We start from the raw sequence: 14,678 nt of genomic DNA on the forward strand, positions 1-14,678 counted from the left end.
AGACCTAAGAATAGATCGGTTGTTGGTACAAAGTGGGTATTCAGAAACAAAACTGACAGTGATGGCATAATTGTAAGGAACAAGGCAAGGCTGGTTGCAAAAGGATATTCTCAACAGGAGGGAATTGACTATGATGAAACATTTGCGCCAGTTGCTAGGTTAGAAGCCATAAGGATATTCATGGCTTATGTTGCTCACAAAAAGTTTACTGTCTTTCAAATGGATGTGAAAAGTGCTTTTCTCAATGGAGAATTGGAAGAGGAAGTATATGTTGAACAACCTCCAGGCTTTGTAGATTCCAAACATCCAGATTATGTCTACAGGCTTGATAAAGCACTTTATGGACTTAAGCAAGCTCCTAGAGCATGGTATGAGACTTTAGCTCAGTTTCTTCTGGAAAGTGGATTCAACAGAGGAACTATTGACAAAACAATGTTCTATCTCAACCATGGCAAGGACTTACTTTTGATCCAGATTTATGTTGATGATATTATTTTTGGGTCTCCAAATGACAAACTTTGCAAAAAGTTTGCCAACCTAATGCAGTCAAGATATCAGATGAGTATGATGGGAGAACTTAGTTATTTTCTGGGCCTTCAAGTCAAGCAGAGTGAAGAAGGAACTTTTATTTGTCAATCTAAGTACACCAGAAACTTGCTGAAGAAATTTGGAATGCAAGACTGTTCAAGTGCATCCACTCCCATGACCACTGCAACAAAACTGGATAAGGATACTGGTAATTCAGTAGATATTACTGATTACAGAGGTATGATTGGCTCACTTCTCTATCTAACTGCTAGTAGACCAGATATCATGTTTGCTACCTGTCTTTGTGCAAGATTTCAAGCAGATCCAAGAGAACCTCACTTAACAGCTGTAAAAAGAATCTTTAAGTATCTTAAAGGAACAGCTGATCTAGGATTATGGTATCCTAGAGAATCAGATTTTAAATTAATAGGTTACTCAGATGCAGATTTTGCAGGTTATAAAATTGACAGGAAAAGCACAAGTGGTAGCTGCCAATTTCTTGGAGGCAGGTTGGTTTCTTGGTATAGCAAGAAACAAAAGTCAATTTCCACATCAACTGCAGAAGCAGAGTATATTGCTGCAGGAAGCTGCTGTGCACAGATTCTTTGGATGAAGAATCAGTTACTGGATTATGGGTTAACATATTTCAAAATCCCTATTTACTGTGATAATCAAAGTGCTATTGCTATGACAGGTAATCCAGTTCAACACTCTATGACAAAGCACATCAGCATCAGGTACCATTTCATCAGGGAACATGTGGATGAAGGTACAGTGGAATTGCATTTTGTTCCCACAGATCAACAAGTAGCAGATATCTTCACAAAACCACTGTGTGAAGCTACCTTTACAAAATTGGTAAATGAACTTGGAATGATTTCAGGTTCTTTCTCTAAATCTGCTTAAACTTGTTCTATGTTATCAGACTTTATGCTCAGTATTTACAGAATTAATCTCTTTGTGTATTCTGTGCATTAATTGATAAATGTTTTTAAGTACTGACTGTTGTCTGATACATATTTCTTAACTCTAATAAGTGATATATCTGTTTAAGTAATCATTCAATCCTATGAGGATAACTGTGCTAGATACTGATCTAGTAATCTTCAATAAACAAATGATCTCATGAAAGAAGTAATTATTTCTGTGGAAATCTTATGACACAAGCAAATTCTGATACTTGAGCTTAGTTTAGTTTACTTTATTCATCTTATTACTAAGTCCCAAATTAGAATAATGCTACTCATCTGTTTAAGTTCTGATTCTAGTAAAACTGCTGAATGTACTAAGTGCTGATAAACCTCACTTATCAAAAGAAGAAGAACAAGAATCAAAGAATAATATCAGGTACTCCTTTGAGATCTAGAGTAAAAATGTGAATGGGACGACCCAAGTGCATAGCTGGTATTAAGTAAATATGCATTAGAAAAGCAAAATATTTTTCTTGGTGACTTTTCACACTCTATGATTACTGGAGAAATACTCTGATAATAGCATAAATTCTGATAAGCAGTCGTGACTCACTTACACTGAGAAGCCACTGTAAAAGAGAATTTTAAAGATGCATAAAATTAACACAAAAACAGTTGAGGTGGACTCATGCATGAACTCATTTATCAGTAGGTTTCAGGATAATGACAGCTCTTTAGCAAAATTTTAATTATGACTTATTTCTAAGATGTACTGAAGTAGATCAGACTTTACTCTTTGTCTGTTATTTAGCTTAATGCACACACTAATCACTCCATCTGAATGATGAAAATTTCTGTGGTGGTCTATGTTATTTTAGATAAACAGTCATTGTGTCATTTTTGCATAAATTCTGAGGACAAGTTCTAGTTACACGTTCTGATGATTAAGTTCTGACGTTCATAACTAAGAACTTGTATGAGTATTTACTAAGATGAGCATTCCTTTTTCGAGTTAAGAACTTATGTTCTGATGACTGTTAAGTTCTGGTATAGGTCTAAGTTCTGATTTCTCAGTCTAATCCTTTACTTGGCTTATCTTTGAATGAAATTTAATAACAGTCTCAGTTTGTACTCGCATATGTTGAAGTGGAAGATTAATAGTCACTATGATTAGGATTAATGGTTTTGTACTTGAACAGTCCACTGTTTCTTGTGTCTTGTGCGGTCTAGACCATGATTCCTCTTTCCAATGACTGTTATTCTTTTTCAAAGTCTAGGGAGACGAGGTAGAATTAATTCTACCTGTCAGCATTAAATATCTTCGCGTCTCCTGGCATTCTCTTGCCTATATACACAGCCACTTCACATTAGTCTTCTCATCACACTTGTATCACAAATTCAGTCTTGTTTTTCATTTACTATCACAAATGGCTGAATTTGGCTGGTTCTACAATTACGGTGATGAGACTGTGCATGTCTTTTTGAATGGAATTCCAACTCCCTACCCTATCACCAACATCCCTCACAATCTCTGGATTCAATTTCCAGAGGTTATCAAACGTGATCTGGTGGCCATTCGAAGAGACCTCCACCTTCGTCGTATCCGTCAGCAAGAGTGAATCATACGACTCGCCATCTTGTTTATCGAAGATAGGAAGAGGAAGATGACTTAATCTCGTCTTCTTCCTGTTCTTCTTCATCCTCAGCTTTGTCAGGCTTCTTAGCTAGGACTAAAGCTGTTGACGTTAGGATTAGAAGCTTAGGGAAAATCTTGTATTGATGTAATTTCTATTTCATATATGTATTGACTTGATATATTAATGAAAACTGTTTTTACTTCAAGATTTTGTCTCTGAGTTATTTTATCTTGGGTTGTTAAATCCTGCTTGATATTCTGATGACCATTTAAATTTTGTCTTTATTTAAGTTCTGATTCTTTGTCAGCACTTATTCATCGAAATTATCTCGGTCATTTTTAACATGATTCATTTTCAGAATATTAATGTTGCAGTGAAAAATAATTCAATCAGTGCTAACGGTTTAAATTTTGAATTAAAACTGTGTCTCTTGATAAATGAAATGGTTTTTCCTTGAAACAAGGCAACTGGGTAAGTAATCATTCATGTTTTCTCGAGCCCAGTAACTATCCGTTATTACTGCATGTCTGACAGGTGTCCAACGGTAACATTCTTTTTCAGAGTATAAGAACAACAGAGAGAAGATTTCATTAATCTTTTATTTTCTTTATACTTTATCTCTCTTCTTACTTTTACTCTCTTTCTCATTCTTTCTCACGTTGGTTTTTCATACAGACATTATCTCAAACACCTAACAGGCATACTTGAATTTCAATATTTTTTCACATGGCACCAAAGGATTTAATCATTGATGGAGCAAAGTTTGTTCCAAACAACTATGCTGCAATTCTTGATCATGCTGAAGCTCCATCTGAATTGCATTTTGTGCAAGATCTTCTTGCACATAGTGAGGTTGGGTACGCCTTAACTCAGCCTGAATTATTTTCAAGTCAACAAGTTCTGCGGTTCTGGAGGACTGGAGTTTTTGATGATGGTGGTAAACGAGGAACTCCCAGTATTATCTTCCAAGTGGGTGATTCATCCTATGTAGTCACTCCTGGTACAGTACGAAGAGCATTACATCTTCCAGAAGATTGTACCTTCTCTATACCAGAGGAATCAGAACTTCGGGGGTTAATGACTGATTTGGGATATGAAAAGAGTCTGACGAAACTTGGACAGTTGAAACGGGCCAATATCAGAAGAGAATGGAGTTTCTTCTTCGATTGCATCACCAAGGCTTTTGGCAACAAGTGTTCAAATTTTGATGTCATCCCAATTCTGAGTCAGCACATCGGGTATGCTATTATCCATCAAACTCATTTTGATTTTGCAACTGGAATAATTGGTTTTATTGGGGATAGGATGACAGAGGATCGAGATGTTGTTTATTTTGCTAGATTCTGTCAACTTATTTATACGTATTGTACTGCTGAACCCCAGTTAGTCAGCACTCAAACCCCACCTTTTAAGGTTGCAAAAAGGTACTTTAACGACCTGATAAATGCTGACACAAAGAAATCAATGGTGAGACAATTACAGATTCCTCAGTCTGTGAAACAGATTCTGGTAAATGCTGATCCTGCTACTTACAAATCTGTTTACTCAAATGTTCAACCAACTCACCATAACCAAAATCCATCAACCTCAGTACCTACCTCTCATTCTACTCAACCTACCCTCAGAACTTATCTCAAATCCTATCTCTCCACTTCATAGACTGCTCAACCTTCTTCTTCAGCACCTACTGTGAAGCCTACATCCTCTAAGCCAAAGAGAACAAAGACTGTTCCTCAAACACCTCAAAAGAGGAGAAGCATTACTTTGAGAGATGAATCAGATTCTGAGGATCAGATTCCCTCTTCAGAACCTGTGGTAAATGAAGCTGAGAAGGCAACTTCTCAGAAGGATTCTGCAATTGGGGATTCTAGGCTTCTCAAGAGGCTTAGACGTATGACGGTTCCTGAAACTCCCAAGGAATCTAAATCAACAAGGAAGTACAAGAAACAGAGGGCACAAAGGCCAGTTTCAGATGATGAGGAGGAAGCAGCTAAGGAAGGGGATCAGGAATCTCTGATCTCACAAGACAAGGAATTTGCTTCAGTCACTTCTTCTCCATCAACTCCATCTCAGGAACCTGTATCTGACAAGGCTAATTCACCTTCTATGTCTCTTGTTGATCCAGGCACAAGTGCTGAAATTGATATTCAGAACCTGGTTGTGCCTGAAATACTTTTCTTAGAAGCTCCAACAGCAAATAATCCTTCCACAACACCTGTTACTGATGCTGTTCAAACTCCTGAGTTATCACTAACACCTTCTCTGCATCAAGATGCTGATGATCAGATTTTAGGTGAGCATCAGGATATGGCTGTTGATCAGAACTTAGTATCAGATCAGCAATTAGAGGATGTTGAAGCCTCCATTGCTACTCACACAGTTGTCTTATCAGAAGATACTGATTCTCTAAGTTCTGATGCTGCAAATGTTGGAGATACTGGTGAGGCTGCTACAACTGTAGATGCTGATGAAGCAGGTCCTTCAGGACATACTCCTCCACTGACTCTTCCTAAGTCTGAACTGGTAAAGGAGTTTGTTATCAGGGATGCACCAGTACCTTGGAGTGAAACTCCTGCAGGTCAGGAGTGGACTAAGGAATGGAACACAGTTTCATGTGTTCCAAATGCTTTACATCTTGCTGAGCACTTGACTAAAGCTGATGAAATGTTACATTCTGATGATTTTAAAACCCAGCTTAGAGTCACTGCATTGAGTACTAAACATCTACAAGGTCTTCATTCCAACACTCATGCAGAGCTACACAAGATTCAGGAGAACTTTATCAAACAGGAACAAGTTTGGAAAATTGATAAGAAAAAGTTCTTCCAACCTACCATTGACAGGGTTGCTTATATTGAGAAAACTCAAGAGAAGCAACAAGCTCAGATTGATCAAATTCTGACAAATCAAGCTTCTCAGCAATCGCAACTTACTGAAATCCAGACCTCAGTGGAACTACTTATCTCTCTTTTATTACCTGCTGATGCCAAAAAGGGGGAGAAGGTAATTAAGTCCAAATGCAAAACCAACAAGTCACTGCAAGGAAAGGATGATGGAAAAGATGACCAAGGAAACTCTGGAATGGGTAGTGGTCATAGTCAAGGTAGAAGGTTTACATCAAGACAAGCTAGTCACAGAACAAGTTCTGATACTGGGAAAAGAATAAGTTCTGCTGCTGGTAAAAGGATAAGTTCTGATGAACTTCTAGATCTTGATGAGGAAATGTCAAGACAGTTATTTCTTCAAGAAAATCCAGGGATGGACTTGGAAAGTTTAAAGGAAGAAGAAGCCAGACTTAAATCAGAGAAAGTCACATCTAAATCTGAAGCTTCTGGTAAAAAGTTACTTCCAAAACCTAAAGGCATTGTGATCAAAGAAAGGATACATACTGAAGAAACTTTGGCTAGATCACAACCACAGATAGATCCAAGATCCAAGGGTAAAGAAAAGGTTGGTGAACCTATCAAGCCTTATGTACCTCCTGAGGAAGAAGAAATTACTGACGGAAAAGATGATCTTGCTCTGACTTCAAGAAAAGTTCTTAAAACAACCTCTGACATGGCTCAAGTTGTTCAGAGTCAAGAAATTGTAAGTTCTGATATTCAGAAGAAGCAAGTAACCTCTGACAGTGCTCAAGTTAACTTGATATCAGAAAATAAATCTAAAACACTCCTACCAGGATTCACTAAAGCAAAACAGACTCAATCTTTGAAGACTACTCCAAGTGGTTTTGAAGCAAGAGTAGTTACTGGAAAGGAAGCTAGAGATAAAACTGGATTGGGAAGTGCTGATGAAAGAAGAGTACACAACACTACCGATGATCCAACTTCCTTGAGTGAACCAGGTATTGGAGCAACTCCTGAGAGATTGAATCAACTAGAATCTGTACAGATGGTTTACCATACCTACTTGAAAGAATACATCATGTTGTATTTCATGACAGATGGTAGGGTTTATCATATAAGACAAAATGCCATTCCTTTGAAGTATTTTGAAGAATTGGAGCATGTACTTTTCTTACTTCAAGTGGATAACAGAATAACAGAGACTGCTGCAAACTACTTAAAAGAACAGATTCAGAGACAGAAAAGGCTTTATTCTGTTAAGTTTGACAGCAGATATGTTCCAAAGTACAGAAATCATAATGGTGATATTGTTGATATGAAGCCTAATACTGCACAGATCAGAACATATCTTGGTATTAAGGGGCTTGAATTCAATCTAGAGTCTAACAAAGCTTATGTCATAAGACTAGATCGGGAGTTGAGAAAAGCAAAGATTAATGATCTCAGAGCTGCAATATTTCAAACTGGTGAAGATACTGCAGAGCTTAAAGATGTCAAACGGAGAATGATTGATGAACTCAGATATGCTGAGAAATGTTTATTGAAGAATTATCTCAGAACAACTCCTGACATCAGAGAGATCAGAAAATGATGAAGCCAAGTCAAAGATCTACAACTACTTAAATTCTGATGTGTATACAGACCAAAGCTGTTATCAGAAGTTGAATTGGTAAAAGCTTTAAGGACTGTAAGTTGTAGTTATCTTGTCTATTTCTCATGCATTTGTACTTAATGTTTTTGACATCATCAAATATCTGTTAAACTTGTATATTTTGCTAATTTACAAGTTGGGGGAGATTGTTAGATATATTTGATAATGTCATGGCTAATATGTTTTATGTTTAGATTTCAGATCTTATTTGAACAGAACAAATCAGTACTTAACTGATCAGTACTTATACTGGACGTCAGAACTTAAGGGATATCAGTACTTATGTTATCAGGAGATAAGCATCAGGAGATAGATATCAGAACTTAAGTACTGAAGGACGATCAGATAAGGACAGTAGCTAATTGAAGTTAAGAAGATCAAGATAAACATAAGAAGAGATATGCATGAAGAAGGAATTTCGTGAAGAATGGAATACTTGGAATAGAAGATATCTGATTGATATATTTTAGGAAGCAGAATTATATTCCATATCAATTAGCGATTATCTTATAACTGTGTAGTATATAAACACAGACATAGGGTTTACACTATAAGTGTTATCATTATCGAGAATATTATTTACTGTAACCCTAGCAGCTCTCGTGATATTTTGTTCATCACTGAGAGATAACAGTTCCAGATTGTAACAGAGTTTATTGTTTCAATAAAGTTTGTTTTCTGTTACATAAGTTCTTGAAGTTTGATTTGATTGTAATAAACACTGTATTCACCCCCTCTACAGTGAAAGTGTGACCTAACATAGAATGTATCCACCAGAGATATATATATATATCAAGAGAACTCTGTGAAGCTTGAATAGCTCACAGCTGCTTATAAATAAGAACAACTAAAATTACAGAGAAAGGCTAAGGATACAGCTTACAAATGTTTCTCTGAGAAAATATTTGCTTAGTCTTCTTGTTGTTCTAATTTCTACTCTTGGTTTATATATCACCAAGATTATACAGTAATAAGACAAGATAATAAAAACAAAACCTATCAAGTCTAATACTATGCTACTTCATTACTCTGTTCTAGCATCTTTGAATATCTTCATAATCGCATGGAAATGGCAATGCTTCTTTGTTCTCAAAAACCCAGTTGAATAGGCTTCCACATTCTTTTGCATACACTCGACGCATGTGACTGTGTTGTCACTGTCAACAGATGTTTGAATTGATTATCCGTCAAGTACATAATCATCCGTCGGGTTGCCTTGTTGATCATCCGTTGAGTAGCATTGTTGATTATCCGTCGGGTAGCTATTTGGCACTTGACTTCATTTCATTTATGCAGAATTACAAGACATCATCTGTGAACAATTAATCAACCTATTCTGCATATCTAATTAAAGTCAACATGACTTATATGCTATTACAGAATCTAAACAAAGGTGTTTGCAGAAATGTGCTACATGACTTATTGTTACATAAGCTACTCACTCGATGTATGTCAAATCATCATCCGTCGGCACTATATTGAGTCATTCGTCGGGACTATATCTGCTTATCCGTCGAGTGCTACATTTTTCACCAAGTTAAATCTACTAAGGTGTTTTGTTAAAGAAATCATCAAGTTCACAATATATACACAACAAACAGTTATAGGAACAAGATTATAAAGCAGTAACCTATAAATCCTGGAAACTCTCTGCCAAAACATATCAAAACAAAACTGGATATCACTGACTAGCATGCTTTTTATAAAACAACATAGTTATGTGCTGTGTGTAAATACCAGAGTCCAATTTTAGCATGCTATTCATATTTATAACTCAACTGTATAAACCACTTGTTCCGTTACGGGAATCACAAAATCAAATCAGATACGTAGTGGATATATGAAGACAGCTGATCAGGCTATCAACACCAGATGGCTCCATCTGACATCCCATAAACATGTTTCGGAACTCAGAGACTAGCTTGGTCTCTGACCTGCTAGACTAATCGGTTATGTAGTGCGTGCAACCGAGTTAACCTCTTACGCCACCTCAATAGGCCACTCTGGCCCCTATGTATCCAATATATGATCATTTTTATCCAGTTTTCAAATCACTTGTACCTATCTCATTTTAAAACAGTTCATTTAACATCACACGTAAAATTGTTTCACAAATCATTTTCATTCGAGATAGGTACCTTTTCAAAGTTACTTTTCCCCAAACAGATTTAAAATAATTAGTTATAACTATAGGGGATACATAACTTAAAACGTTTCTATTCCTGTACGAGAATAAAATAACACTTTATTCATATATACTGAACCATAAAAGTATGGTCAGGGGTACTTGCCTTGTAGAGCTTTACAACTATCACTGATTGACTTTGGACCGACTTGGACGTTCGGGCTTTATCGCCTAATTATTAGACTATCCTGGATCCGACTTCAACACTCAGGTCCTTCACTTGGACCCTTGCTAAGCTTATCGACTGATCATTAGGCTATCTTTAGTCCGACGTCAACTTCCGGGTCTTCCGACTAGAACCTACAGAGTCGAACTACTTTATGTTAGACAACCAGTTATGCTTGACACATCCTCGCATCAATTCTACCCAAACGATATCAAAACCCGACTCGTAATTAAACGTATTATTGCAATACACATAATAATCAGGTCCACGTACACAAAACTTGGTTTAATATTTGTTTTCGAAAAACACATATATACGTCGATTCGGGAAAACAGGGTTGTCAGATATCTTAAAAAATATTTTATCTCAACATGCAAGTATGTTTTGTAAAATATTTATAATTATATAGTTATATATGTTCGACTAGTAATCCCGATAATCACAGGATATGTCCCCGTATTTTCGAATTTAAATTTCTCGAAAATTGGGCAGCGTCTCCTTTGTTTATCGGCCTACCCGCGAAACATAATCGACGTCACCAAACCAAATTCACAACAACGCAATCCAAACCTCGATACAATCTTTAAATACCAAATAAATAATTCTTGTTTTAAAAATAACTTTACGAACTAAATTTATTTATTTATTATTAAATGTAGGACTCAGAATCGATCATCACCGTCCACCGTTGACTCACCGAGGCTCACCGTCGATGGCGGCAAAATTTATTGGTGCCCGAAAATATTCCGGTGTCCGAATAATCTCACCGATTAAAATCATTTCCCGCATATATTATAATTTAATATCATGAATTTTAATCAATAATTCCTTGCAGGTAAAAGGAAATCAAAATTAAAAATTGTAACAATCAAGTTCAGCTGCACGCACAGCGCCCAACAAGGGCCCAACAACAAGATCCGACAACAAGGCCCAACAGAGAAGCCCAGTCACGAAAACACAGGAATAAGGCCAAACAAACACACGGCCACCGCCGCACACACACGCACGCTGCATAACTCACACATACACAGTACACACATATACACACATCACACATAGCATATTAATTACACACACATATATATACAATGGTATATATACATATATAATCAAATGAAACTAATCGAAACCACCAGGCCTCACCGAAACTAGGCGGCGGAGGTAACGAAACAACCGGGAATGGAAACGGAGAGAGACAGGGAAGAATCACCGGAAAACATGAGGAAAGCAGGGGGAAAAAGATGGGAACAGAGAGGGGAGGGAGAGATACAGAGAGAAAGGAGAGAAATTCGAGAGATTCGACCCAGAGAGACGAGAAAAATCAGAGATAGGAAGAAAATGAATTAAGAAATGAAATGTATGTAATTGATTTGCATCTGCCACGTATCAAATAAACTGAAAAAACTAGACACGTATCAACTAATATACTAATTGTGAGACACGTGTTCAGTATTACCTGGCAGCCTGATTTCTGTTCCGCTTTTCTCAATTAAACGAACTGAGGTGCACATGAAAATTCATCGAAAAATTCCCAAAATACTTTTAAATTTCTTAAATAATTAAAAAATAATAAAATAAAGTTTTCATAATTTTTAAACCATTTTTGAAATGCGCAACATTCCCGTATTTAACGATTTAACGAACAAAAGTGCGGGTGAATTTGATCCAAAAAATCTCCGAAATAATTTTAAAATTCTCGGAATATTTCAAACTTAATAAAATATAGATTTCATAATTTTTGAAGCATACTGGAATTAATATTTAATTTACAAATAAATGCAGTCAGAAAATCATTTAAAGATAAATAATTAATGATATATTGATTTCTAAATTTTATAAAATTCCAAAAATATTTATTGAAATTATGAAATCATAAAAATAATTTTAGAGATAATCCAAATATTTATGACAATAAGTCTACCACAAAACAACTTTTAAAAGTGAAACAAAAACAATATGGCCCAATAATTAATTATACAAATAATCCTCGTAGACCAACAATCACATATAATTGATAACAAAACAACACACATCTGACAGGACCAATACACATATTTTATTTATTTAATTATTTAACAATTACACTTTTTAAATAATACAAAATATACGAGTCGTTATATATTTCCCCCTTAAAAAGATTATGTCCCCAGAATCTGACTTAACTAAACAAATGAGGATATTTATCAAGCATGTCTGACTCTAATTCCCAAGTAGACTACTCTACTCGAGGATTTCTCCAAAGCACTTTTACTATGGGGATAGATTTATTTCTCAGGACTCGCTCTTTACGATCTAAAATCTGGATGGGCTATTCCACATAGGACAAATCTGGCTGAAGCTCGATCGGTTCGTATTCGATAACTTAATTCAAATCAGGAATATATGGCTTCATCATGGATACGTCGAACACATTATGAATATGCTGCAACTGCGGCGGCAACGCTATCTCATAAGCGACCTTTCTTATTTTCTTCAAAACTTCAAATGGTCCTATATACCTTGGGCTGAGTTTACCTTTTCGACCAAATCGAACCAATCCTTTCCAGGGTGATACTTTCAATAATACTAGTGACCCTACCTCGAAGTTCATATCTTTTCGATGTAAATCAACATTCTTTCTTTGTCTATCTTGAGATCTTCTAACCTTTTCCGAATTAATGCCACAGCATCCTTGGTTTGTTGAACTAGCTCAGGTCCTAGCACCTTCTTTTCTCCCATTTTATCCTAATACAACGGTGATCTACACTTGCATCCATACAGGGCTTCATAAGGCGGCATTTGAATGTTGGCATGGTAACTATTATTGTATGAGAATTCAATTAAAGGTAAGTGTTCATCCCAGTTTCCCTTAAAATCCCAAGCACAAACTCTTAACATATCTTCTATTATCTGGATGGTTCTCTCACTCTGACCATCTGTCTGGGGATAATAAGCGGTACTCATTTTCAATTTAGTGCTCAAACAATCCTGGAATTTCGTCCAAAACCTCGAGTTAAACCTTGGATCTCAATCAGACACAATTGAAACTGAAACTCAATATTTGGTCATAAATTCATCCAAGTACAACTTCACTAGCTTATCTAAAGAATATTTTTCATTGGTAGGGAGGAAATATGCAGACTTCGCCAATCTATTATTAATTACCCAAATAGTATCATGATTCAATTTCGTCCTTGGTAATCCCACTACAAAATTCATCGTGATCTCTTCCCATCTCAACTGTGGAACCTCTAAGGGTTGTAACAATCCACTTGGCCTTGATGTTCTACCTTTACTGTTTGGAAAGTGTGACATTTACTAACCCAACCAGCTATTCCCTTTTTCATTCTTGGACACCAAAAGTTCTGCTTTAATTCCTGGTACATCTCAGTGCTTCCAGGGTGAATAGAAAACTTAGAATTGTGGCCCTCTCGCAAGGTCTCCATCTTCAGCCTAGTCATACTAGGAATCCATATACTTGAAGAAAATCTAAACACCTCTCTGCTATCCTTTTTAGGTACAAATTCCTTCTCCAGTCAAACTGTCCAATCCTTGATTTATGACCTCTTCTTGACACTTTTTAATTCTTTCCACCAATTTTGGCTGAAAAGTAATTTCATACAGTTGTTCCTTGTTATTTCTTATCATTCGAACTTCAAATTCCAACTTTTGCAGTTTTTTTACTAATTCTTTAGCAATCCTAATCGCATCCAATCTTTCCCTCTTGTTCAAAGCATATGCCACTACATTGGCCTTACCTGGATGGTAATTAATAGAACAATCATAATCCTCAGTCAATTCCAACCAGAATTCATACTTTGCAAACTTCGTATACAGTTGCTGCTTTCCCAACCTTCGTAGGGAAATCTCCAGGGTTCAGCCTGGTCCTTCTTAGTCCTTGGATGAGGATGTTATCAATAAATACAATTACAACTTATCCAAGTACTCCTTATACACTATGTTCATTAAACTTATAAGGTGACTGGTGCGTTTGTTAATCCAATGACATTACTGGAAACTTATAATGTCCATACCTTGTTCTAAACACAATCTTTAGTACGACCTCAAGCTTAATCTTTAACTGGTGGTAGCCTGATCTTAGGTTCGCCTTTGAGAGATAACACGCTCCTTTAGTTAGGTCACATAAATAATCAATTCTAGATAGGGGTTACTTATCCCTATTTGTCAACTTTTTAAATTTTTGATAATCGGTACATAATCTCATACTTCCATTCTTCTTTTCCGTATGGAACACTAGTGCACCCCATGGGGATACACCTGGTCTGATCACCCCCATATCCAATAATTCATGTAGTTGCCTAACTAATTCCTTTATTCCCACTGGTCATACAATATGGAGCCTTTGACACTAATTTGAATACGGGTACTAAATCAATAGAAAAATCAATCTCACGATCTGGTGGCAATCCTGGTAACTCGTCTGAAAAGACGTTCAGAAATTCCCTGGATATTGGAATTTTGTCCAGATTAGGTGCCTTTTTCTCAGTGTCTACTATGGGGCTAAATGAGCCTCACATCCTTGTCTAAACAGTTTTTTTTACCTTCAATATCTAGAGAAATTCTTTCTCCTGCCTTTGTCCTTGATAATTTACCCTGATGTTATCCTCTGTAAACATCATAATCTTCTTTTCCTTACAGTTAATATTTGCCTTATATTGGGACAACCAATCCATTGTTAGAATCATATCGAACTCTCCTAGCTCGAAGGGTATCAGATCAGCCGAAAAAGAATGCCCATGGATTTCTAGTTGACA

Source organism: Apium graveolens, chromosome 4, assembly GCF_009905375.1.
Source record: "Apium graveolens cultivar Ventura chromosome 4, ASM990537v1, whole genome shotgun sequence".
Lineage (NCBI taxonomy): Eukaryota > Viridiplantae > Streptophyta > Magnoliopsida > Apiales > Apiaceae > Apium > Apium graveolens.